The sequence below is a fragment of the Stenella coeruleoalba genome, assembly GCF_951394435.1.
Source record: "Stenella coeruleoalba genome assembly, contig: scaffold_176, whole genome shotgun sequence".
Taxonomy (NCBI): Eukaryota; Metazoa; Chordata; class Mammalia; order Artiodactyla; family Delphinidae; genus Stenella; species Stenella coeruleoalba.
The window spans coordinates 112,711-138,015 of NW_027645962.1; the positions used below are offsets into that span (position 1 = coordinate 112,711).

The 25,305-nt window shown below is 43.6% G+C and overlaps 1 long non-coding RNA gene across 1 annotated transcript in view; it reads right to left on the reverse strand.

Annotated features, from left to right (window-relative positions):
* Positions 1–8,114: 8,114 nt before the first annotated feature.
* LOC307181429 overlaps positions 8,115–25,305 on the reverse strand; it is a 569,076-nt gene continuing 551,885 nt past the window's right edge. The window contains exons 3-4 of the long non-coding RNA XR_013826759.1: positions 14,431–14,520; positions 8,115–8,195 (exon numbers count right to left, since the gene is read on the reverse strand). This is a non-coding gene — a long non-coding RNA (uncharacterized lncRNA). The remainder of the gene's footprint in view (positions 8,196–14,430; positions 14,521–25,305) is intronic.

Here is a 25,305-nt window from a genome sequence, read left to right on the forward strand (position 1 = left end):
CGGGAGAAGTGTATGGTGTTTCCTGAAACATCTAAAAAACAAAGCAACAGAGCCTAGGCCACTTCCACTTATGGTCCTATAGCTTAGGGAAATTAAAATCAAAAAGACACAGCCACCCCAAAGTTTGGGACGCCTCTGTTTACAAGAACCTCGTTTACAGTACAAGTTCAACATCGCAGAAAGTGAAAAATGGATAAAGAAGTTGTGGTATTTACTTACAAAGCAATATCACTCAGCAATGAAATCTATGTCATCAGGCCCTTAGCAGCACAATGAGTGGATTCAGGTATGATGATTCTAACTGAAATAAGTCACACAGAAAAAGAAACATCATAAGATATCAGTAATATATGGAATGTAAACTTGGCTACACAGGAACTGAATTACAGAACAGAACAGGATCTCAAATTTAGAAAACCAACTTATGCTTGCTTAAGGGGAAAGGTGAGTTGTGGTGCTGCATAAAACCAGAGATTGAAATGAGCACAGATAAAGTTCCTTAAGCCAAATATGGAATAGACAAGAGCTACTCCTTGCTCAACGAAATGGACTCAACACCGCATATTAAACGCCTAAGAATGTACCTGACTAGTAAGTATCTTAAAACCTATAGATTGCTATGTCTCCGAAAGAGAATCAAGCATGTGTACAGGGGCAAAAACGCAGCAGTGATAGGATTGGAGAGGTTCGGTGAGCAAATGAAGACCCTTTGAAGTCATATTGCATGGTACCCATTCCACGGGTTTCAACTACCCAGGTTTTAGGTATTCTTCCTTCAGCTAAAACATGCATGTGGAACCCAGAGTATGATCAACCATGTGATCGGGAGACGTGTTCAAATATGTCTCAGTTTTCCTCCCCTGGTACTCGGGTGCAACATTCCAGACGCTTTACTAACACTCTCCCCACTTGGAGAGTCAGCGCCTTTAACCTCCTGTTTGGCACAGTTTGCAATTTCTGCGGAAGATGAACAGGAATAGCGAGAACCAATGAGAGACTAGCTGGAGGTGTCTGGACAGGCAAATTTAACTCTCATTTCCCACCAGGAAGAGGAAATAACCAAAGGCTCAGCGTGCCGTGCCGGAACCAGATTAGGGCCTGAAGCCATCCTGCAGTTTTGCGGCCAGCTCAAAAGAAAGCGAGTTGAGGAAAGGAGCTCAGGGGCACTGCAATTCACAAACCTGCAGAGTTATAAATGACAGCTATCGTCCAAAAATAGACTGAAGTAAGGCTGCCAAGAGGACTTGAAAGCGGGGCAGAATTGCAGGAAACCGATTTCAGGAGGTAGACTGGAATTGCATTGAAAGCATAGGAAAAGAGGCAGAACGTCCACAATGATGCACTTGGCCAAAAAGGGCGTATGCGTTTTTTCCTGAATATATTCAGGAAAAAACGCATACGCCCTTTTTGGCCAACCAAGCAAGCTTGAAAAGGAAATCTGCACTACAATGAAGTCTCACTTCCCCCCGGTCCAAAGGGCCATCTGAAAAAAGTGTAAAATCCAGAAAGGCAGGACAGGCCATGGAGAACTGGGAGCCTTGTTATGCTGATGGGCGGGATGTAAATTGCCAACAAACACTCAGGAGAAGTGTATGGTGTTTCCTGAAACATCGAAAAAACAAAGCAACAGAGTCTAGGGCACTTCCACTTATGGTCCTATAGCTTAGGGAAATTAAAATCAAAAAGACACAGCCACCCCAAAGTTTGGGACGCCTCTGTTTACAAGAACCTCGTTTACAGTACAAGTTCAACATCGCAGAAAGTGAAAAATGGATAAAGAAGTTGTGGTATTTACTTACAAAGCAATATCACTCAGCAATGAAATCTATGTCATCAGGCCCTTAGCAGCACAATGAGTGGATTCAGGTATGATGATTCTAACTGAAATAAGTCACACAGAAAAAGAAACATCATAAGATATCAGTAATACACGGAATGTAAACTTGGCTACACATGAACTGAATTACAGAACAGAACAGGGTCTCAAATTTAGAAAACCAACTTATGCTTGCTTAAGGGGAAAGGTGAGTTGGGGTGCTGCATAAAACCAGAGATCGAAATGAGCACAGATAAAGTTCCTTAAGCCAAATATGGAATAGACAAGAGCTACTGCTTGCTCAACGAAATGGACTCGACACCGCATATTAAACGCCTAAGAATGTACCTGACTAGTAAGTATCTTAAAACCTATGGATTGCTATGTCTCCGAAAGAGAATGAAGCATGTGTACAGGGGCATAAACGCAGCAGTGAAAGGATTGGAGAGGTTCGGTGAGCAAAAGAAGACCCTTTGAAGTCATATTACATGGTACCCATTCCACGGGTTTTAACTACCCAGGTTTAAGGTATTCTTCCTTCAGCTAAAACTTGCATGTGGAACCTAGAGTATGATCAACCATGTGATCGGGAGACGTGTTCAAATATGTCTCAGTTTTCGTACCCTGGTACTCGGGTGCAACATTCCAGACGCTTTACTAACACTCTCCCCAGTTGGAGAGTCAGTCCCTTTAACCTCCTGTTTGGCCCAGTTTGCAATTTCTGTGGAAGATGAACAGGAATAGCGAGAACCAATGAGAGACTAGCTGAAGGTGTCTGGATGGGCAAATTTAACTCTCATTTCCCACCAGGAAGAGGAATTAACCAAAGGCTCAGCGTGCCGTGCCAGAACCAGATTAGGGCCTGAAGACATCCTGCGGTGTTGCGGCCAGCTCACAAGAAAGCGAGTTGAAGAAAGGAGCTCAGGGGCACTGTAATTCACAAACCTGCAGAGTTATAAATGACAGCTATCGTCCAAAAATAGACTGAAGTAAGGCTGCCAAGAGGACTTGAAAGCGGGGCAGAATTGCAGGAAACCGATTTCAGGAGGTAGACTGGAATTGCATTGAAAGCATAGGAAAAGAGGCAGAACGTCCACAATGATGCACTTGGCCAAAAAGGGCGTATGCGTTTTTTCCTGAATATGTTCAGGAAAAAACGCATACGCCCTTTTTGGCCAACCAAGCAAACTTGCAAAGGAAATCTGCACTATAAAGAAGTCTCACTTCCCCCCGGTCAAAAGGGCCATCTGAAAAATGTGTAAAATCCAGAAAGGCAGGACAGGCCATGGAGAACTGGGAGCCTTGTTATGCTGATGGGCGGGATGTAAATTGCCAACAGAAACTCGGGAGAAGTGTATGGTGTTTCCTGAAACATCGAAAAAACAAAACAACAGAGTCTAGGGCACTTCCACTTATGGTCCTATAGCTTAGGGAAATTAAAATCAAAAAGACACAGCCACCCCAAAGTTTGGGACGCCTCTGTTTACAAGAAACTCGTTTACCGTGCAAGTTCAATATCACAGAAAGTGAAAAATGGATAAAGAACTTGTGGTACTTACGTACAATGCAGTATCACTCAGCAATGAAATCTATGTCATCAGGCCCGTAGCAGCATCATGAGTGGATTCAGGTACGATGATTCTAACTGAAATAAGTCACACAGAAAAAGAAACATCATAATATATCACTAATACACGGAATGTAAACTTGGCTACACAGGAACTGAATTCCAAAACAGAACAGGGTCTCAAATTTAGAAAACCAACTTATGCTTGCTTAAGGGGAAAGGTGAGTTGGGGTGCTGCATAAAACCAAAGATAGAAATGAGCACAGATAAATTTCCTTAAGCCAAATATGGAATAGACAAGAGCTACTCCTTGCTCAACGAAATGGACTCAACACCCCATATTAAACGCCTAAGAATGTACGTGACTAGTAAGTATCTTAAAACCTATGGATTGCTATGTCTCCAAAAGAGAATCAAGCGTGTGTACAGGGGCATAAACACAGCAGTGAAAGGATTGGAGAGGTTCGGTGAGCAAAAGAAGACCCTTTGAAGTCATATTACATGGTACCCATTCCACGGGTTTCAACTACCCAGGTTTAAGGTATTCTTCCTTCAGCTAAAACATGCATGTGGAACCTAGAGTATGATCAACCATGTGATCGGGAGACGTGTTCAAATATGTCTCAGTTTTCATACCCTGGTACTCGGGTGCAACATTCCAGACGCTTTACTAACACTCTCCCGACTTGGAGAGTCAGTCCCTTTAACCTCCTGTTTGGCCCAGTTTGCAATTTCTGCGGAAGATGAACAGGAATAGCGAGAACCAATGAGAGACTAGCTGGAGGTGTCTGGACGGGCAAATTTAACTCTCATTTCCCACCAGGAAGATGAATTAACCAAAGGCTCAGCGTGCCGTGCCAGAACCAGATTAGGGCCTGAAGCCATCCTGCGGTGTTGCGGCCAGCTCAAAAGAAAGCGAGTTGAAGAAAGGAGCTCAGGGGCACTGTAATTCACAAACCTGCAGAGTTATAAATGACAGCTATCGTCCAAAAATAGACTGAAGTAAGGCTGCCAAGAGGACTTGAAAGCGGGGCAGAATTGCAGGAAACCGATTTCAGGAGGTAGACTGGAATTGCATTGAAAGCATAGGAAAAGAGGCAGAACGTCCACAATGATGCACTTGGCCAAAAAGTGCATATGCGTTTTTTCCTGAATATATTCAGGAAAAAACGCATATGCCCTTTTTAGCCAACCAAGCAAGCTTGCAAAGGAAATCTGCACTACAAAGAAGTCTCACATCCTCCCGGTCAAAACGGCCATCTGAAAAAGGTGTAAAATCCAGAAAGGCAGGACACGCCATGGAGAACTGGGAGCTTTGTTATGCTGATGGGCGGGATGTAAATTGTCAACAGACACTCCTGAGAAGTGTATGGTGTTTCCTGAAACATCTAAAAAACAAAGCAACAGAGCCTAGGGCATTCCACTTATGGTCCTATAGCTTAGGGAAATTAAAATCAAAAAGACACAGCCACCCAAAAGTTTGGGACTCCTCTGTTTACAAGAACCTCGTTTACTGTAAAAGTTCAATATCGCAGAAAGTGAAAAATGGATAAAGAACTTGTGGTACTTACGTACAATGCAGTATCACTCAGCAATGAAATCTTTGTCATCAGGCCCGTAGCAGCTTAATGAGTGGATTCAGGTACGATGTTTCTAACTGAAATAAGTCACACAGAAAAAGAAACATCATAAGATATCACTAATACACGGAATGTAAACTTGGCTACACAGGAACTGAATTACAGAACAGAACAGGGTCTCAAATTTAGAAAACCAACTTATGCTTGCTTAAGGGTAAAGGTGAGTTGGGGTGCTGCATAAAACCGAGATTGAAATGAGCACAGATAAAGTTCCTTACGCCAAATATGGAATAGACAAGAGCTACTACTTGCTCAACGAAATGGACTCAACACCGCATATTAAACACCTAAGAATGTACCTGACTAGAAAGTATCTTAAAATCTATGGATTGCTATGTCTCCGAAAGAGAATCAAGCATGTGTACAGGGCCATAAACGCAGCAGTGATAGGATTGGAGAGGTTCGGTGAGCAAATGAAGACCCTTTGAAGTCATATTGCATGGTACCCATTCCACGGGTTTCAACTACCCAGGTTTAAGGTATTCTTCCTTCAGCTAAAACATGCATGTGGAACCTAGAGTATGATCAACCATGTGATCGGGAGACGTGTTCAAATATGTCTCAGTTTTCTTACCCTGGTACTCGGGTGCAACATTCCAGACGCATTACTAACACTCTCCCCACTTGGAGAGTCAGTCCCTTTAACCTCCTGTTTGGCCCAGTTTGCAATTTCTGTGGAAGATGAACAGGAATAACGAGAACCAATGAGAGGCTAGCTGGAGGTGTCTGGATGGGCAAATTTAACTCTCACTTCCAACCAGGAAGAGGAATTAACCAAAGGCTCAGCGTGCCGTGCCAGAACCAGATTAGGGCCTGAAGCCATCCTGCGGTGTTGCGGCCAGGTCACAAGAAAGCGAGTTGAAGAAAGGAGCTCAGGGGCACTGTAATTCACAAACCTGCAGAGTTATAAATGACAGCTATCGTCCAAAAATAGACTGAAGTAAGGCTGCCAAGAGGACTTGAAAGCGGGGCAGAATTGCAGGAAACCGATTTCAGGAGGTACACTGGAATTGTATTGAAAGCATAGGAAAAGAGGCAGAACGTCCACAATGATGCACTTGGCCAAAAAGGGCGTATGCGTTTTTTCCTGAATATATTCAGGAAAAAACGCATACGCCCTTTTTGGCCAACCAAGCAAGCTTGCAAAGGAAATCTGCACTACAATGAAGTCTCACTTCCCCCCGGTCAAAAGGGCCATCTGAAAAATGTGTATAATCCAGAAAGGCAGGACAGGCCATGGAGAACTGGGAGCCTTGTTATGCTGATGGGCGGGATGTAAATTGCCAACAGACACTCGGGAGAAGTGTATGGTGTTTCCTGAAACATCTAAAAAACAAAGCAACAGAGCCTAGGGCACTGCCACTTATGGTCCTATAGCTTAGGGAAATTAAAATCAAAAAGATACAGCCACCCCAAAGTTTGGGACGCCTCTGTTTACAAGAACCTCGTTTACAGTACAATTTCAACATCGCAGAAAGTGAAAAATGGATAAAGAAGTTGTGGTATTTACTTACAAAGCAATATCACTCAGCAATGAAATCTATGTCATCAGGCCCTTAGCAGCACAATGAGTGGATTCAGGTATGATGATTCTAACTGAAATAAGTCACACAGAAAAAGAAACATCAAAAGATATCAGTAATATATGGAATGTAAACTTGGCTACACAGGAACTGAATTACAGAACAGAACAGGGTCTCAAATTTAGAAAACCAACTTATGCTTGCTTAAGGGGAAAGGTGAGTTGTGGTGCTGCATAAAACCAGAGATTGAAATGAGCACAGATAAAGTTCCTTAAGCCAAATATGGAATAGACAAGAGCTACTCCTTGCTTAACGAAATGGACTCAACACCGCATATTAAACGCCTAAGAATGTACCTGACTAGTAAGTATCTTAAAACCTATAGATTGCTATGTCTCCGAAAGAGAATCAAGCATGTGTACAGGGGCAAAAACGCAGCAGTGATAGGATTGGAGAGGTTCGGTGAGCAAATGAAGACCCTTTGAAGTCATATTGCATGGTACCCATTCCACGGGTTTCAACTACCCAGGTTTTAGGTATTCTTCCTTCAGCTAAAACATGCATGTGGAACCCAGAGTATGATCAACCATGTGATCGGGAGACGTGTTCAAATATGTCTCAGTTTTCCTCCCCTGGTACTCGGGTGCAACATTCCAGACGCTTTACTAACACTCTCCCCACTTGGAGAGTCAGCGCCTTTAACCTCCTGTTTGGCACAGTTTGCAATTTCTGCGGAAGTTGAACAGGAATAGCGAGAACCAATGAGAGGCTAGCTGGAGGTGTCTGGACGGGCAAATTTAACTCTCATTTCCCACCAGGAAGAGGAAATAACCAAAGGCTCAGCGTGCCGTACCGGAACCAATTTAGGGCCTGAAGCCATCCTGCGGTGTTGCGGCCAGCTCAAAAGAAAGCGAGTTGAAGAAAGGAGCTCAGGGGCACTGTAATTCACAAACCTGCAGAGTTATAAATGACAGCTATCGTCCAAAAATATACTGAAGTAAGGCTGCCAAGAGGACTTGAAAGCAGGGCAGAATTGCAGGAAACCGATTTCAGGAGGTAGACTGGAATTGCATTGAAAGCATAGGAAAAGAGGCAGAACGTCCACAATGATGCACTTAGCCAAAAAGGGCGTATGCGTTTTTTCCTGAATATATTCAGGAAAAAACGCATACGCCCTTTTTGGCCAACCAAGCAAGCTTGCAAAGGAAATCTGCACTACAATGAAGTCTCACTTCCCCCCGGTCAAAAGGGCCATCTGAAAAAAGTGTAAAATCCAGAAAGGCAGGACAGGCCATGGAGAACTGGGAGCCTTGTTATGCTGATGGGCGGGATGTAAATTGCCAACAGACACTCGGGAGAAGTGTATGGTGTTTCCTGAAACATCTAAAAAACAAAGCAACAGAACCTAGGGCACTTCCACTTATGGTCCTATAGCTTAGGGAAATTAAAATCAAAAAGACACAGCCACCCCAAAGTTTGGAACGGCTCTGTTTACAAGAAACTCATTTATAGTACAAGTTCAACATCGCAGAAAGTGAAAAATGGATAAAGAAGTTGTGGTATTTACTTACAAAGCAACATCACTCAGCAATGAAATCTGTGTCACAAGGCCCTTAGCAGCACAATGAGTGGATTCAGGTATGATGATTCTAACTGAAATAAGTCACACAGAAAAAGAAACATCATAAGATATCAGTAATACACGGAATGTAAACTTGGCTACACAGGAACTGAATTACAGAACAGAACAGGGTCTCAAATTTAGAAAACCAACTTATGCTTGCTTAAGGGGAAAGGTGAGTTGGGGTGCTGCATAAAATCAGAGATTGAAATGAGCACAGATAAAGTTCCTTAAGCCAAATATGGAATAGACAAGAGCTACTCCTTGCTCAACGAAATGGACTCAACACCGCATATTAAACGCCTAAGAATGTACCTGACTAGTAAGTATCTTAAAACCTATGGATTGCTATGTCTCTGAAAGAGAATCAAGCATGTGTACAGGGGCATAAACGCAGCAGTGATAGGATTGGAGAGGTTCGGTGAGCAAATGAAGACCCTTTGAAGTCATATTGCATGGTACCCATTACACAGGTCTCAACTCTCCAGGTTTAAGGTATTCTTCCTTCAGCTAAAACATGCATGTGGAACCCAGAGTATGATCAACCGTGTGAACGGGAGACGTGTTCAAATATGTCTCAGTTTTCCTCCCCTGGTACTCGGGTGCAACATTCCAGATGCTTTACTAACACTCTCCCGACTTGGAGAGTCAGTCTCTTTAACCTCCTGTTTGGCCCAGTTTGCAATTTCTGTGGAAGATGAACAGGAATAGCGAGAACCAATGAGAGGCTAGCTGGAGGTGTCTGGATGGGCAAATTTAACTCTCATTTCCCACCAGGAAGAGGAATTAACCAAAGGCTCAGCGTGCCGTGCCAGAACCAGATTAGGGCCTGAAGCCATCCTGCGGTGTTGCGGCCAGGTCACAAGAAAGCGAGTTGAAGAAAGGAGCTCAGGGGCACTGTAATTCACAAACCTGCAGAGTTATAAATGACAGCTATCGTCCAAAAATAGACTGAAGTAAGGCTGCCAAGAGGACTTGAAAGCGGGGCAGAATTGCAGGAAACCGATTTCAGGAGGTAGACTGGAATTGCATTGAAAGCATAGGAAAAGAGGCAGAACGTCCACAATGATGCACTTGGCCAAAAAGGGCGTATGCGTTTTTTCCTGAATATATTCAGGAAAAAACGCATACGCCCTTTTTGGCCAACCAAGCAAGCTTGCAAAGGAAATCTGCACTACAATGAAGTCTCACTTCCCCCCGGTCAAAAGGGCCATCTGAAAAATGTGTAAAATCCAGAAAGGCAGGACAGGCCATGGAGAACTGGGAGCCTTGTTATGCTGATGGGCGGGATGTAAATTGCCAACAGACACTCGGGAGAAGTGTATGGTGTTTCCTGAAACATCTAAAAAACAAAGCAACAGAGCCTAGGGCACTTCCACTTATGGTCCTATAGCTTAGGGAAATTAAAATCAAAAAGACACAGCCACCCCAAAGTTTGGGACGCCTCTGTTTACAAGAACCTCGTTTACAGTACAAGTTCAACATCGCAGAAAGTGAAAAATGGATAAAGAAGTTGTGGTATTTACTTACAAAGCAATATCACTCAGCAATGAAATCTATGTCATCAGGCCCTTAGCAGCACAATGAGTGGATTCAGGTATGATGATTCTAACTGAAATAAGTCACACAGAAAAAGAATCATCATAAGATATCAGTAATATATGGAATGTAAACTTGGCTACACAGGAACTGAATTACAGAACAGAACAGTATCTCAAATTTAGAAAACCAACTTATGCTTGCTTAAGGGGAAAGGTGAGTTGTGGTGCTGCATAAAACCAGAGATTGAAATGAGCACAGATAAAGTTCCTTAAGCCAAATATGGAATAGACAAGAGCTACTCCTTGCTCAACGAAATGGACTCAACACCGCATATTAAAAGCCTAAGAATGTACCTGACTAGTAAGTATCTTAAAACCTATAGATTGCTATGTCTCCGAAAGAGAATCAGGCATGTGTACAGGGGCAAAAACGCAGCAGTGATAGGATTGGAGAGGTTCGGTGAGCAAATGAAGACCCTTTGAAGTCATATTGCATGGTACCCATTCCACGGGTTTCAACTACCCAGGTTTTAGGTATTCTTCCTTCAGCTAAAACATGCATGTGGAACCCAGAGTATGATCAACCATGTGATCGGGAGACGTGTTCAAATATGTCTCAGTTTTCCTCCCCTGGTACTCGGGTGCAACATTCCAGACGCTTTACTAACACTCTCCCCACTTGGAGAGTCAGCGCCTTTAACCTCCTGTTTGGCACAGTTTGCAATTTCTGCGGAAGATGAACAGGAATAGCGAGAACCAATGAGAGACTAGCTGGAGGTGTCTGGACAGGCAAATTTAACTCTCATTTCCCACCAGGAAGAGGAAATAACCAAAGGCTCAGCGTGCCGTGCCGGAACCAGATTAGGGCCTGAAGCCATCCTGCGGTTTTGCGGCCAGCTCAAAAGAAAGCGAGTTGAGGAAAGGAGCTCAGGGGCACTGCAATTCACAAATCTGCAGAGTTATAAATGACAGCTATCGTCCAAAAATAGACTGAAGTAAGGCTGCCAAGAGGACTTGAAAGCGGGGCAGAATTGCAGGAAACCGATTTCAGGAGGTAGACTGGAATTGCATTGAAAGCATAGGAAAAGAGGCAGAACGTCCACAATGATGCACTTGGCCAAAAAGGGCGTATGCGTTTTTTCCTGAATATATTCAGGAAAAAACGCATACGCCCTTTTTGGCCAACCAAGCAAGCTTGAAAAGGAAATCTGCACTACAATGAAGTCTCACTTCCCCCCGGTCCAAAGGGCCATCTGAAAAAAGTGTAAAATCCAGAAAGGCAGGACAGGCCATGGAGAACTGGGAGCCTTGTTATGCTGATGGGCGGGATGTAAATTGCCAACAAACACTCAGGAGAAGTGTATGGTGTTTCCTGAAACATCGAAAAAACAAAGCAACAGAGTCTAGGGCACTTCCACTTATGGTCCTATAGCTTAGGGAAATTAAAATCAAAAAGACACAGCCACCCCAAAGTTTGGGACGCCTCTGTTTACAAGAACCTCGTTTACCGTGCAAGTTCAATATCACAGAAAGTGAAAAATGGATAAAGAACTTGTGGTACTTACGTACAATGCAGTATCACTCAGCAATGAAATCTATGTCATCAGGCCCGTAGCAGCATAATCAGTGGATTCAGGTACGATGATTCTAACTGAAATAAGTCACACAGAAAAAGAAACATCATAATATATCACTAATACACGGAATGTAAACTTGGCTACACAGGAACTGAATTCCAAAACAGAACAGGGTCTCAAATTTAGAAAACCAACTTATGCTTGCTTAAGGGGAAAGGTGAGTTGGGGTGCTGCATAAAACCAAAGATAGAAATGAGCACAGATAAATTTCCTTAAGCCAAATATGGAATAGACAAGAGCTACTCCTTGCTCAACGAAATGGACTCAACACCCCATATTAAACGCCTAAGAATGTACCTGACTAGTAAGTATCTTAAAACCTATGGATTGCTATGTCTCCAAAAGAGAATCAAGCGTGTGTACAGGGGCATAAACACAGCAGTGAAAGGATTGGAGAGGTTCGGTGAGCAAATGAAGACCCTTTGAAGTCATATTACATGGTACCCATTCCAGGGGTTTCAACTACCCAGGTTTAAGGTATTCTTCCTTCAGCTAAAACATGCATGTGGAACCTAGAGTATGATCAACCATGTGATCGGGAGACGTGTTCAAATATGTCTCAGTTTTCATACCCTGGTACTCGGGTGCAACATTCCAGACGCTTTACTAACACTCTCCCGACTTGGAGAGTCAGTCCCTTTAACCTCCTGTTTGGCCCAGTTTGCAATTTCTGCGGAAGATGAACAGGAATAGCGAGAACCAATGAGAGACTAGCTGGAGGTGTCTGGACGGGCAAATTTAACTCTCATTTCCCACCAGGAAGATGAATTAACCAAAGGCTCAGCGTGCCGTGCCAGAACCAGATTAGGGCCTGAAGCCATCCTGCGGTGTTGCGGCCAGCTCAAAAGAAAGCGAGTTGAAGAAAGGAGCTCAGGGGCACTGTAATTCACAAACCTGCAGAGTTATAAATGACAGCTATCGTCCAAAAATAGACTGAAGTAAGGCTGCCAAGAGGACTTGAAAGCGGGGCAGAATTGCAGGAAACCGATTTCAGGAGGTAGACTGGAATTGCATTGAAAGCATAGGAAAAGAGGCAGAACGTCCACAATGATGCACTTGGCCAAAAAGTGCGTATGCGTTTTTTCCTGAATATATTCAGGAAAAAAACGCATACGCACTTTTTGGCCAACCAAGCAAGCTTGCAAAGGAAATCTGCACTACAAAGAAGTCTCACTTCCCCCCGGTCAAAAGGGCCATCTGAAAAAGGTGTAAAATCCAGAAAGGCAGGACAGGCCATGGAGAACTGGGAGCTTTGTTATGCTGATGGGCGGGATGTAAATTGTCAACAGACACTCCTGAGAAGTGTATGGTGTTTCCTGAAACATCTAAAAAACAAAGCAACAGAGCCTAGGGCACTTCCACTTATGGTCCTATAGCTTAGGGAAATTAAAATCAAAAAGACACAGCCACCCAAAAGTTTGGGACTCCTCTGTTTACAAGAACCTCATTTACTGTAAAAGTTCAATATCGCAGAAAGTGAAAAATGGATAAAGAAGTTGTGGTACTTACGTACAATGCAGTATCACTCAGCAATGAAATCTTTGTCATCAGGCCCGTAGCAGCTTAATGAGTGGATTCAGGTACGATGTTTCTAACTGAAATAAGTCACACAGAAAAAGAAACATCATAAGATATCACTAATACACGGAATGTAAACTTGGCTACACAGGAACTGAATTACAGAACAGAACAGGGTCTCAAATTTAGAAAACCAACTTATGCTTGCTTAAGGGGAAAGGTGAGTTGGGGTGCTGCATAAAACCAGAGATCGAAATGAGCACAGATAAAGTTCCTTAAGCCAAATATGGAATAGACAAGAGCTACTCCTTGCTCAACGAAATGGACTCGACACCGCATATTAAACGCCTAAGAATGTACCTGACTAGTAAGTATCTTAAAACCTATGGATTGCTATGTCTCCGAAAGAGAATGAAGCATGTGTACAGGGGCATAAACACAGCAGTGAAAGGATTGGAGAGGTTCGGTGAGCAAAAGAAGACCCTTTGAAGTCATATTACATGGTACCCATTCCATGGGTTTTAACTACCCAGGTTTAAGGTATTCTTCCTTCAGCTAAAACTTGCATGTGGAACCTAGAGTATGATCAACCATGTGATCGGGAGACGTGTTCAAATATGTCTCAGTTTTCTTACCCTGGTACTCGGGTGCAACATTCCAGACGCTTTACTAACACTCTCCCCACTTGGAGAGTCAGTCCCTTTAACCTCCTGTTTGGCCCAGTTTGCAATTTCTGTGGAAGATGAACAGGAATAGCGAGAACCAATGAGAGACTAGCTGAAGGTGTCTGGATGGGCAAATTTAACTCTCATTTCCCACCAGGAAGAGGAATTAACCAAAGGCTCAGCGTGCCGTGCCAGAACCAGATTAGGGCCTGAAGACATCCTGCGGTGTTGCGGCCAGCTCACAAGAAAGCGAGTTGAAGAAAGGAGCTCAGGGGCACTGTAATTCACAAACCTGCAGAGTTATAAATGACAGCTATCGTCCAAAAATAGACTGAAGTAAGGCTGCCAAGAGGACTTGAAAGCGGGGCAGAATTGCAGGAAACCGATTTCAGGAGGTAGACTGGAATTGCATTGAAAGCATAGGAAAAGAGGCAGAACGTCCACAATGATGCACTTGGCCAAAAAGGGCGTATGCGTTTTTTCCTGAATATGTTCAGGAAAAAACGCATACGCCCTTTTTGGCCAACCAAGCAAGCTTGCAAAGGAAATCTGCACTACAAAGAAGTCTCACTTCCCCCCGGTCAAAAGGGCCATCTGAAAAAGGTGTAAAATCCAGAAAGGCAGGACAGGCCATGGAGAACTGGGAGCTTTGTTATGCTGATGGGCGGGATGTAAATTGTCAACAGACACTCCTGAGAAGTGTATGGTGTTTCCTGAAACATCTAAAAAACAAAGCAACAGAGCCTAGGGCACTTCCACTTATGGTCCTATAGCTTAGGGAAATTAAAATCAAAAAGACACAGCCACCCAAAAGTTTGGGACTCCTCTGTTTACAAGAACCTCGTTTACTGTAAAAGTTCAATATCGCAGAAAGTGAAAAATGGATAAAGAACTTGTGGTACTTAAGTACAATGCAGTATCACTCAGCAATGAAATCTATGTCATCAGGCCCTTAGCAGCACAATGAGTGGATTCAGGTATGATGATTCTAACTGAAATAAGTCACACAGAAAAAGAAACATCATAAGATATCAGTAATATATGGAATGTAAACTTGGCTACACAGGAACTGAATTACAGAACAGAACAGTATCTCAAATTTAGAAAACCAACTTATGCTTGCTTAAGGGGAAAGGTGAGTTGTGGTGCTGCATAAAACCAGAGATTGAAATGAGCACAGATAAAGTTCCTTAAGCCAAATATGGAATAGACAAGAGCTACTCCTTGCTTAACGAAATGGACTCAACACCGCATATTAAACGCCTAAGAATGTACCTGACTAGTAAGTATCTTAAAACCTATAGATTGCTATGTCTCCGAAAGAGAATCAAGCATGTGTACAGGGGCAAAAACGCAGCAGTGATAGGATTGGAGAGGTTCGGTGAGCAAATGAAGACCCTTTGAAGTCATATTGCATGGTACCCATTCCACGGGTTTCAACTACCCAGGTTTTAGGTATTCTTCCTTCAGCTAAAACATGCATGTGGAACCCAGAGTATGATGAACCATGTGATCGGGAGACGTGTTCAAATATGTCTCAGTTTTCCTCCCCTGGTACTCGGGTGCAATATTCCAGATGCTTTACTAACACTCTCCCCACTTGGAGAGTCAGCGCCTTTAACCTCCTGTTTGGCACAGTTTGCAATTTCTGCGGAAGTTGAACAGGAATAGCGAGAACCAATGAGAGGCTAGCTGGAGGTGTCTGGACGGGCAAATTTAACTCTCATTTCCCACCAGGAAGAGGAAATAACCAAAGGCTCAGCGTGCCGTACCGGAACCAATTTAGGGCCTGAAGCCATCCTGCGGTGTTGCGGCCAGGTCACAAGAAAGCGAGTTGAAGAAAGGAGCTCAGGGGCACTGTAATTCACAAACCTGCAGAGTTATAAATGACAGCTATCGTCCAAAAATATACTGAAGTAAGGCTGCCAAGAGGACTTGAAAGCAGGGCAGAATTGCAGGAAACCGATTTCAGGAGGTAGACTGGAATTGCATTGAAAGCATAGGAAAAGAGGCAGAACGTCCACAATGATGCACTTAGCCAAAAAGGGCGTATGCGTTTTTTCCTGAATATATTCAGGAAAAAACGCATATGCCCTTTTTGGCCAACCAAGCAAACTTGCAAAGGAAATCTGCACTACAATGAAGTCTCACTTCCCCCCGGTCAAAAGGGCCATCTGAAAAAAGTGTAAAATCCAGAAAGGCAGGACAGGCCATGGAGAACTGGGAGCCTTGTTATGCTGATGGGCGGGATGTAAATTGCCAACAGACACTCGGGAGAAGTGTATGGTGTTTCCTGAAACATCTAAAAAACAAAGCAACAGAGCCTAGGGCACTTCCACTTATGGTCCTATAGCTTAGGGAATTTAAAATCAAAAAGACACAGCCACCCCAAAGTTTGGAACGGCTCTGTTTACAAGAACCTCGTTTACAGTACAAGTTCAACATCGCAGAAAGTGAAAAATGGATAAAGAAGTTGTGGTATTTACTTACAAAGCAATATCACTCAGCAATGAAATCTATGTCATCAGGCCCTTAGCAGCACAATGAGTGGATTCAGGTATGATGATTCTAACTGAAATAAGTCACACAGAAAAAGAAACATCATAAGATATCAGTAATACACGGAATGTAAACTTGGCTACACAGGAACTGAATTACAGAACAGAACAGGGTCTCAAATTTAGAAAACCAACTTATGCTTGCTTAAGGGGAAAGGTGAGTTGGGGTGCTGCATAAAATCAGAGATTGAAATGAGCACAGGTAAAGTTCCTTAAGCCAAATATGGAATAGACAAGAGCTACTCCTTGCTCAACGAAATGGACTCAACACCGCATATTAAACGCCTAAGAATGTACCTGACTAGTAAGTATCTTAAAACCTATGGATTGCTATGTCTCTGAAAGAGAATCAAGCATGTGTACAGGGGCATAAACGCAGCAGTGATAGGATTGGAGAGGTTCGGTGAGCAAATGAAGACCCTTTGAAGTCATATTGCATGGTACCCATTACACGGGTCTCAACTCTCCAGGTTTAAGGTATTCTTCCTTCAGCTAAAACATGCATGTGGAACCCAGAGTATGATCAACCGTGTGAACGGGAGACGTGTTCAAATATGTCTCAGTTTTCCTCCCCTGGTACTCGGGTGCAACATTCCAGATGCTTTACTAACACTCTCCCGACTTGGAGAGTCAGTCCCTTTAACCTCCTGTTTGGCCCAGTTTGCAATTTCTGCGGAAGATAAACAGGAATAGCGAGAACCAATGAGAGACTAGCTGGAGGTTTCTGGACAGGCAAATTTAACTCTCATTTCCCACCAGGAAGAGGAATTAACCAAAGGCTCAGCGTGCCGTGCCGGAACCAGATTAGGGCCTGAAGCCATTCTGCGGTGTTGCGGCCAGCTCACAAGAAAGCGAGTTGAAGAAAGGAGCTCAGGGGCACTGTAATTCACAAACCTGCAGAGTTATAAATGACAGCTATCGTCAAAAAATAGACTGAAGTAAGGCTGCCAAGAGGACTTGAAAGCGGGGCAGAATTGCAGGAAACCGATTTCAGGAGGTAGACTGGAATTGCATTGAAAGCATAGGAAAAGAGGCAGAACGTCCACAATGATGCACTTGGCCAAAAAGGGCGTATGCGTTTTTTCCTGAATATATTCAGGAAAAAACGCATACGCCCTTTTTGGCCAACCAAGCAAGCTTGCAAAGGAAATCTGCACTACAATGAAGTCTCACTTTCCCCCGGTCAAAAGGGCCATCTGAAAAAAGTGTAAAATCCAGAAAGGCAGGACAGGCCATGGAGAACTGGGAGAATTGTTATGCTGATGGGCGGGATGTAAATTGCCAACAGACACTCGGGAGAAGTGTATGGTGTTTCCTGAAACATCTAAAAAACAAAGCAACAGAACCTAGGGCACTTCCACTTATGGTCCTATAGCTTAGGGAAATTAAAATCAAAAAGACACAGCCACCCCAAAGTTTGGAACGGCTCTGTTTACAAGAACCTCGTTTACAGTACAAGTTCAACATCGCAGAAAGTGAAAAATGGATAAAGAAGTTGTGGTATTTACTTACAAAGCAATATCACTCAGCAATGAAATCTGTGTCATCAGGCCCTTAGCAGCACAATGAGTGGATACAGGTATGATGATTCTAACTGAAATAAGTCACACAGAAAAAGAAACATCATAAGATATCACTAATACACGGAATGTAAACTTGGCTACACAGGAACTGAATTACAGAACAGAACAGGGTCTCAAATTTAGAAAACCAACTTATGCTTGCTTAAGGGGAAAGGTGAGTTGGGGTGCTGCATAAAACCAGAGATTGAAATGAGCACAGATAAAGTTCCTTAAGCCAAATATGGAATACACAAGAGCTACTCCTTGCTCAACGAAATGGACTCAACACCGCATATTAAACGCCTAAGAATGTACCTGACTAGTAAGTATCTTAAAACCTATGGATTGCTATGTCTCCGAAAGAGAATCAAGCATGTGTACAGGGGCATAAACGCAGCAGTGATAGGATTGGAGAGGTTTGGTGAGCAAATGAAGACCCTTTGAAGTCATATTGCATGGTACCCATTCCACGGGTTTCAACTACCCAGGTTTAAGGTATTCTTCCTTCAGCTAAAACATGCATGTGGAACCTAGAGTATGATCAACCATGTGATCGGGAGACGTGTTCAAATATTTCTCAGTTTTCGTAACCTGGTACTCGGGTGCAACATTCCAGACGCTTTACTAACACTCTCCCGACTTGGAGAGTCAGTCCCTTTAACCTCCTGTTTGGCCCAGTTTGCAATTTCTGCGGAAGATGAACAGGAATAGCGAGAACCAATGAGAGACTAGCTGGAGGTGTCTGGACGGGCAAATTTAACTCTCATTTCCCACCAGGAAGAGGAATTAACCAAAGGCTCAGCGTGCCGTGCCAGAACCAGATTAGGGCCTGAAGCCATCCTGCGGTGTTGCGGCCAGCTCACAAGAAAGCGAGTTGAAGAAAGGAGCTCAGGGGCACTGTAATTCACAAACCTGCAGAGTTATAAATGACAGCTATCGTCCAAAAATAGACTGAAGTAAGGCTGCCAAGAGGACTTGAAAGCGGGGCAGAATTGCAGGAAACCGATTTCAGGAGGTAGACTGGAATTGCATTGAAAGCATAGGAAAAGAGGCAGAACGTCCACAATGATGCACTTGGCCAAAAAGGGCGTATGTGTTTTTTCCTGAATATATTCAGGAAAAAACGCATACGCACTTTTTGGCCAACCAAGCAAGCTTGCAAAGGAAATCTGCACTACAATGAAGTCTCACTTCCCCCCGGTCAAAAGGGCCATCTGTAAAAAGTGTAAAATCCAGAAAGGCAGGACAGGCCATGGAGAACTGGGAGCCTTGTTATTCTGAAGGGCGGGATGTAAATTGCCAACAGACACTCGGGAGAAGTGTATGGTGTTTCCTGAAACATCTAAAAAACAAAGCAACAGAGCCTAGGGCACTTCCACTTATGGTCCTATAGCTTAGGGAATTTAAAATCAAAAAGACACAGCCACCCCAAAGTTTGGAACGGCTCTGTTTACAAGAACCTCGTTTACAGTACAAGTTCAACATCGCAGAAAGTGAAAAATGGATAAAGAAGTTGTGGTATTTACTTACAAAGCAATATCACTCAGCAATGAAATCTATGTCATCAGGCCCTTAGCAGCACAATGAGTGGATTCAGGTATGATGATTCTAACTGAAATAAGTCACACAGAAAAAGAAACATCATAAGATATCAGTAATACACGGAATGTAAACTTGGCTACACAGGAACTGAATTACAGAACAGAACAGGGTCTCAAATTTAGAAAACCAACTTATGCTTGCTTAAGGGGAAAGGTGAGTTGGGGTGCTGCATAAAACCAGAGATTGAAATGAGCACAGATAAAGTTCCTTAAGCCAAATATGGAATAGACAAGAGCTACTCCTTGCTCAACGAAATGGACTCAACACCCCATATTAAACGCCTAAGAATGTACCTGACTAGTAAGTATCTTAAAACCTATGGATTGCTATGTCTCCGAAAGAGAATCAAGCATGTGTACAGGGGCATAAACGCAGCAGTGATAGGATTGGAGAGGTTCGGTGAGCAAATGAAGACCCTTTGAAGTCATATTGCATGGTTCCCATTCCACGGGTTTCAACTACCCAGGTTTAAGGTATTCTTCCTTCAGCTAAAACATGCATGTGCAACCTAGAGTATGATCAACCATGTGATCGGGAGACGTGTTCAAATATGTCCCAGTTTTCGTACCCTGGTACTCGGGTGCAACATTCCAGATGCTTTACTAACACTCTCCCGACTTGGAGAGTCAGTCCCTTTAACCTCCTGTTTGGCCCAGTTTGCAATTTCTGCGGAAGATGAACAGGAATAGCGAGAACCAATGAGAGGCTAGCTGGAGGTGTCTGGACGGGCAAATTTAACTCTCATTTCCCACCAGGAAGAGGAATTAACCAAAGGCTCAGCGTGCCGTGCCGGAACCAGATTAGGGCCTGAAGCCATCCTGCGGTGTTGCGGCCAGGTCACAAGAAAGCGAGTTGAAGAAAGGAGCTCAGGGGCACTGTAATTCACAAACCTGCAGAGTTATAAATGACAGCTATCGTCCAAAAATAGACTGAAGTAAGGCTGCCAAGAGGACTTGAAAGCGGGGCAGAATTGCAGGAAACCGATTTCAGGAGGTAGACTGGAATTGCATTGAAAGCATAGGAAAAGAGGCAGAACGTCCACAATGATGCACTTGGCCAAAAAGGGCGTATGCGTTTTTTCCTGAATATATTCAGGAAAAAACGCATACGCCCTTTTTGGCCAACCAAGCAAACTTGCAAAGGAAATCTGCACTACAATGAAGTCTCACTTCCCCCCGGTCAAAAGGGCCATCTGAAAAAAGTGTAAAATCCAGAAAGGCAGGACAGGCCATGGAGAACTGGGAGCCTTGTTATGCTGATGGGCGGGATGTAAATTGCCAACAGACACTCGGGAGAAGTGTATGGTGTTTCCTGAAACATCTAAAAAACAAAGCAACAGAGCCTAGGGCACTTCCACTTATGGTCCTATAGCTTAGGGAAATTAAAATCAAAAAGACACAGCCACCCCAAAGTTTGGGACGCCTCTGTTTACAAGAACCTCGTTTACCGTACAAGTTCAATATCACAGAAAGTGAAAAATGCATAAAGATCTTGTGGTAGTTACGTACAATGCAGTATCACTCAGCAATGAAATCTATGTCATCAGGCCCGTAGCAGCATAATGAGTAGATTCAGGTACGATGATTCTAACTGAAATAAGTCACACAGAAAAAGAAACATCATAAGATATCACTAATACACGGAATGTAAACTTGGCTACACAGGAACTGCATTCCAAAACAGAACAGGGTCTCAAATTTAGAAAACCAACTTATGCTTGCTTAAGGGGAAAGGTGAGTTGGGGTGCTGCATAAAACCAGAGATTGAAATGAGCACAGATAAAGTTCCTTAAGCCAAATATGGAATAGACAAGAGCTACTCCTTGCTCAACGAAATGGACTCAACACCGCATATTAAACGCCTAAGAATGTACCTGACTAGTAAGTATCTTAAAACCTATGGATTGCTATGTCTCCGAAAGAGAATCAAGCATGTGTACAGGGGCATAAACGCAGCAGTGATAGGATTGGAGAGGTTCGGTGAGCAAATGAAGACCCTTTGAAGTCATATTGCATGGTACCCATTCCACGGGTTTCAACTACCCAGGTTTAAGGTATTCTTCCTTCAGCTAAAACATGCATGTGGAACCCAGAGTATGATCAACCATGTGAACGGGAGACGTGTTCAAATATGTCTCAGTTTTCCTCCCCTGGTACTCGGGTGCAACATTCCAGACGCTTTACTAACACTCTCCCCACTTGGAGAGTCAGCGCCTTTAACCTCCTGTTTGGCCCAGTTTGCAATTTCTGCGGAAGATGAACAGGAATAGCGAGAACCAATGAGAGACTAGCTGGAGGTGTCTGGACGGGCAAATTTAACTCTCATTTCCCACCAGGAAGAGGAAATAACCAAAGGCTCAGCGTGCCGTGCCGGATCCAGATTAGGGCCTGAAGCCATCCTGCGGTGTTGCGGCCAGCTCACAAGAAAGCGAGTTGAAGAAAGGAGCTCAGGGGCACTGTAATTCACAAAGCTGCAGAGTTATAAATGACAGCTATCGTCCAAAAATAGACTGAAGTAAGGCTGCCAAGAGGACTTGAAAGCGGGGCAGAATTGCAGGAAACCGATTTCAGGAGGTAGACTGGAATTGCATTGAAAGCATAGGAAAAGAGGCAGAACGTCCACAATGATGCACTTGGCCAAAAAGGGCGTATGCGTTTTTTCCTGAATATATTCAGGAAAAAACGCATACGCCCTTTTTGGCCAACCAAGCAAGCTTGCAAAGGAAATCTGCACTACAATGAAGTCTCACTTCCCCCCGGTCAAAAGGGCCATCTGAAAAAAGGGTAAAATCCAGAAAGGCAGGACAGGCCATGGAGAACTGGGAGCCTTGTTATGCTGAAGGGCGGGATGTAAATTGCCAACAACCACTCGGGAGAAGTGTATGGTGTTTCCTGAAACATCTAAAAAACAAAGCAACAGAACCTAGGGCACTTCCACTTATGGTCCTATAGCTTAGGGAAATTAAAATCAAAAAGACACAGCCACCCCAAAGTTTGGAACGGCTCTGTTTACAAGAACCTCGTTTACAGTACAAGTTCAACATCGCAGAAAGTGAAAAATGGGTAAAGAAGTTGTGGTATTTACTTACAAAACAATATCACTCAGCAATGAAATCTGTGTCATCAGGCCCTTAGCAGCACAATGAGTGGATTCAGGTATGATGATTCTAACTGAAATAAGTCACACAGAAAAAGAAACATCATAAGATATCAGTAATACACGGAATGTAAACTTGGCTACACAGGAACTGAATTACAGAACAGAACAGTGTCTCAAATTTAGAAAACCAACTTATGCTTGCTTAAGGGGAAAGGTGAGTTGGGGTGCTGCATAAAACCAGAGATTGAAATGAGCACAGATAAAGTTCCTTAAGCCAAATATGGAATAGACAAGAGCTACTCCTTGCTCAACGAAATGGACTCAACACCCCATATTAAACGCCTAAGAATGTACCTGACTAGAAAGTATCTTAAAACCTATGGATTGCTATGTCTCCGAAAGAGAATCAAGCATGTGTACAGGGGCATAAACGCAGCAGTGATAGGATTGGAGATGTTCGGTGAGCAAATGAAGACCCTTTGAAGTCATATTGCATGGTACCCATTCCACGGGTTTCAACTACCCAGGTTTAAGGTATTCTTCCTTCAGCTAAAACATGCATGTGGAACCTAGAGTATGATCAACCATGTGATCGGGAGACGTGTTCAAATATGTCTCAGTTTTCGTACCCTGGTACTCGGGTGCAACATTCCAGACGCTTTACTAACACTCTCCCAACTTGGAGAGTCAGTCCCTTTAACCTCCTGTTTGGCCCAGTATGCAATTTCTGTGGAAGATGAACAGGAATAGCGAGAACCAATGAGAGACTAGCTGGAGGTGTCCGAATGGGCAAATTTAACTCTCATTTCCCACCAGGAAGAGGAATTAACCAAAGGCTCAGCGTGCCGTGCCGGAACCAGATTAGGGCCTGAAGCCATCCTGCGGTGTTGCGGCCAGCTCAAAAGAAAGCGAGTTGAAGAAAGGAGCTCAGGGGCACTGTAATTCACAAACCTGCAGAGTTATAAATGACAGCTATCGTCCAACAATAGACTGAAGTAAGGCTGCCAAGAGGACTTGAAAGCGGGGCAGAATTGCAGGAAACCGATTTCAGGAGGTAGACTGGAATTGCATTGAAAGCATAGTAAAAGAGGCAGAACGTCCACAATGATGCACTTGGCCAAAAAGGGCGTATGCGTTTTCTCCTGAATATATTCAGGAAAAAACGCATACGCCCTTTTTGGCCAACCAAGCAAGCTTGCAAAGGAAATCTGCACTACAATGAAGTCTCACTTCCCCCCGGTCAAAAGGGCCATCTGAAAAAAGGGTAAAATCCAGAAAGGCAGGACAGGCCATGGAGAACTGGGAGCCTTGTTATGCTGATGGGCGGGATGTAATTTGCCAACAGACACTCGGGAGAAGTGTATGGTGTTTCCTGAAACATCTAAAAAACAAAGCAACAGAGCCTAGGGCACTTCCACTTATGGTCCTATAGCTTAGGGAAATTAAAATCAAAAAGACACAGCCACCCCAAAGTTTGGGACGCCTCTGTTTACAAGAACCTCGTTTACTGTACAAGTTCAATATCACAGAAAGTGAAAAATGCATAAAGAACTTGTGGTACTTACGTACAATGCAGTATCACTCAGCAATGAAATCTATGTCATCAGGCCCGTAGCAGCATAATGAGTAGATTCAGGTACGATGATTCTAACTGAAATAAGTCACACAGAAAAAGAAACATCATAAGATATCACTAATACACGGAATGTAAACTTGGCTACACAGGAACTGAATTACAGAACAGAACAGGGTCTCAAATTTAGAAAACCAACTTATGCTTGCTTAAGGGGAAAGGTGAGTTGGGGTGCTGCATAAAACCAGAGATTGAAATGAGCACAGATAAAGTTCCTTAAGCCAAATATGGAATAGACAAGAGCTACTCCTTGCTCAACGAAATGGACTCAACACCCCATATTAAACGCCTAAGAATGTACCTGACTAGTAAGTATCTTAAAACCTATGGATTGCTATGTCTCCGAAAGAGAATCAAGCATGTGTACAGGGGCATAAACGCAGCAGTGATAGGATTGGAGAGGTTCGTGAGCAAATGAAGACCCTTTGAAGTCATATTGCATGGTACCCATTCCACGGGTTTCAACTACCCAGGTTTTAGGTATTCTTCCTTCAGCTAAAACATGCATGTGGAACCTAGAGTATGATCAACCATGTGATCGGGAGACGTGTTCAAATATGTCCCAGTTTTCGTACCCTGGTACTCAGGTGCAACATTCCAGACGCTTTACTAACACTCTCCCCACTTGGAGAGTCAGCGCCTTTAACCTCCTGTTTGGCCCAGTTTGCAATTTCTGCGGAAGATGAACAGGAATAGCGAGAACCAATGAGAGACTAGCTGGAGGTGTCTGGACGGGCAAATTTAACTCTCATTTCCCACCAGGAAGAGGAAATAACCAAAGGCTCAGCGTGCCGTGCCGGATCCAGATTAGGGCCTGAAGCCATCCTGCGGTGTTGCGGCCAGGTCACAAGAAAGCGAGTTGAAGAAAGGAGCTCAGGGGCACTGTAATTCACAAACCTGCAGAGTTATAAATGACAGCTATCGTCCAAAAATAGACTGAAGTAAGGCTGCCAAGAGGACTTGAAAGCGGGGCAGAATTGCAGGAAACCGATTTCAGGAGGTAGACTGGAATTGCATTGAAAGCATAGGAAAAGAGGCAGAACGTCCACAATGATGCACTTGGCCAAAAAGGGCGTATGCGTTTTTTCCTGAATATATTCAGGAAAAAACGCATACGCCCTTTTTGGCCAACCAAGCAAGCTTGCAAAGGAAATCTGCACTACAATGAAGTCTCACTTCCCCCCGGTCAAAAGGGCCATCTGAAAAAAGGGTAAAATCCAGAAAGGCAGGACAGGCCATGGAGAACTGGGAGCCTTGTTATGCTGAAGGGCGGGATGTAAATTGCCAACAACCACTCGGGAGAAGTGTATGGTGTTTCCTGAA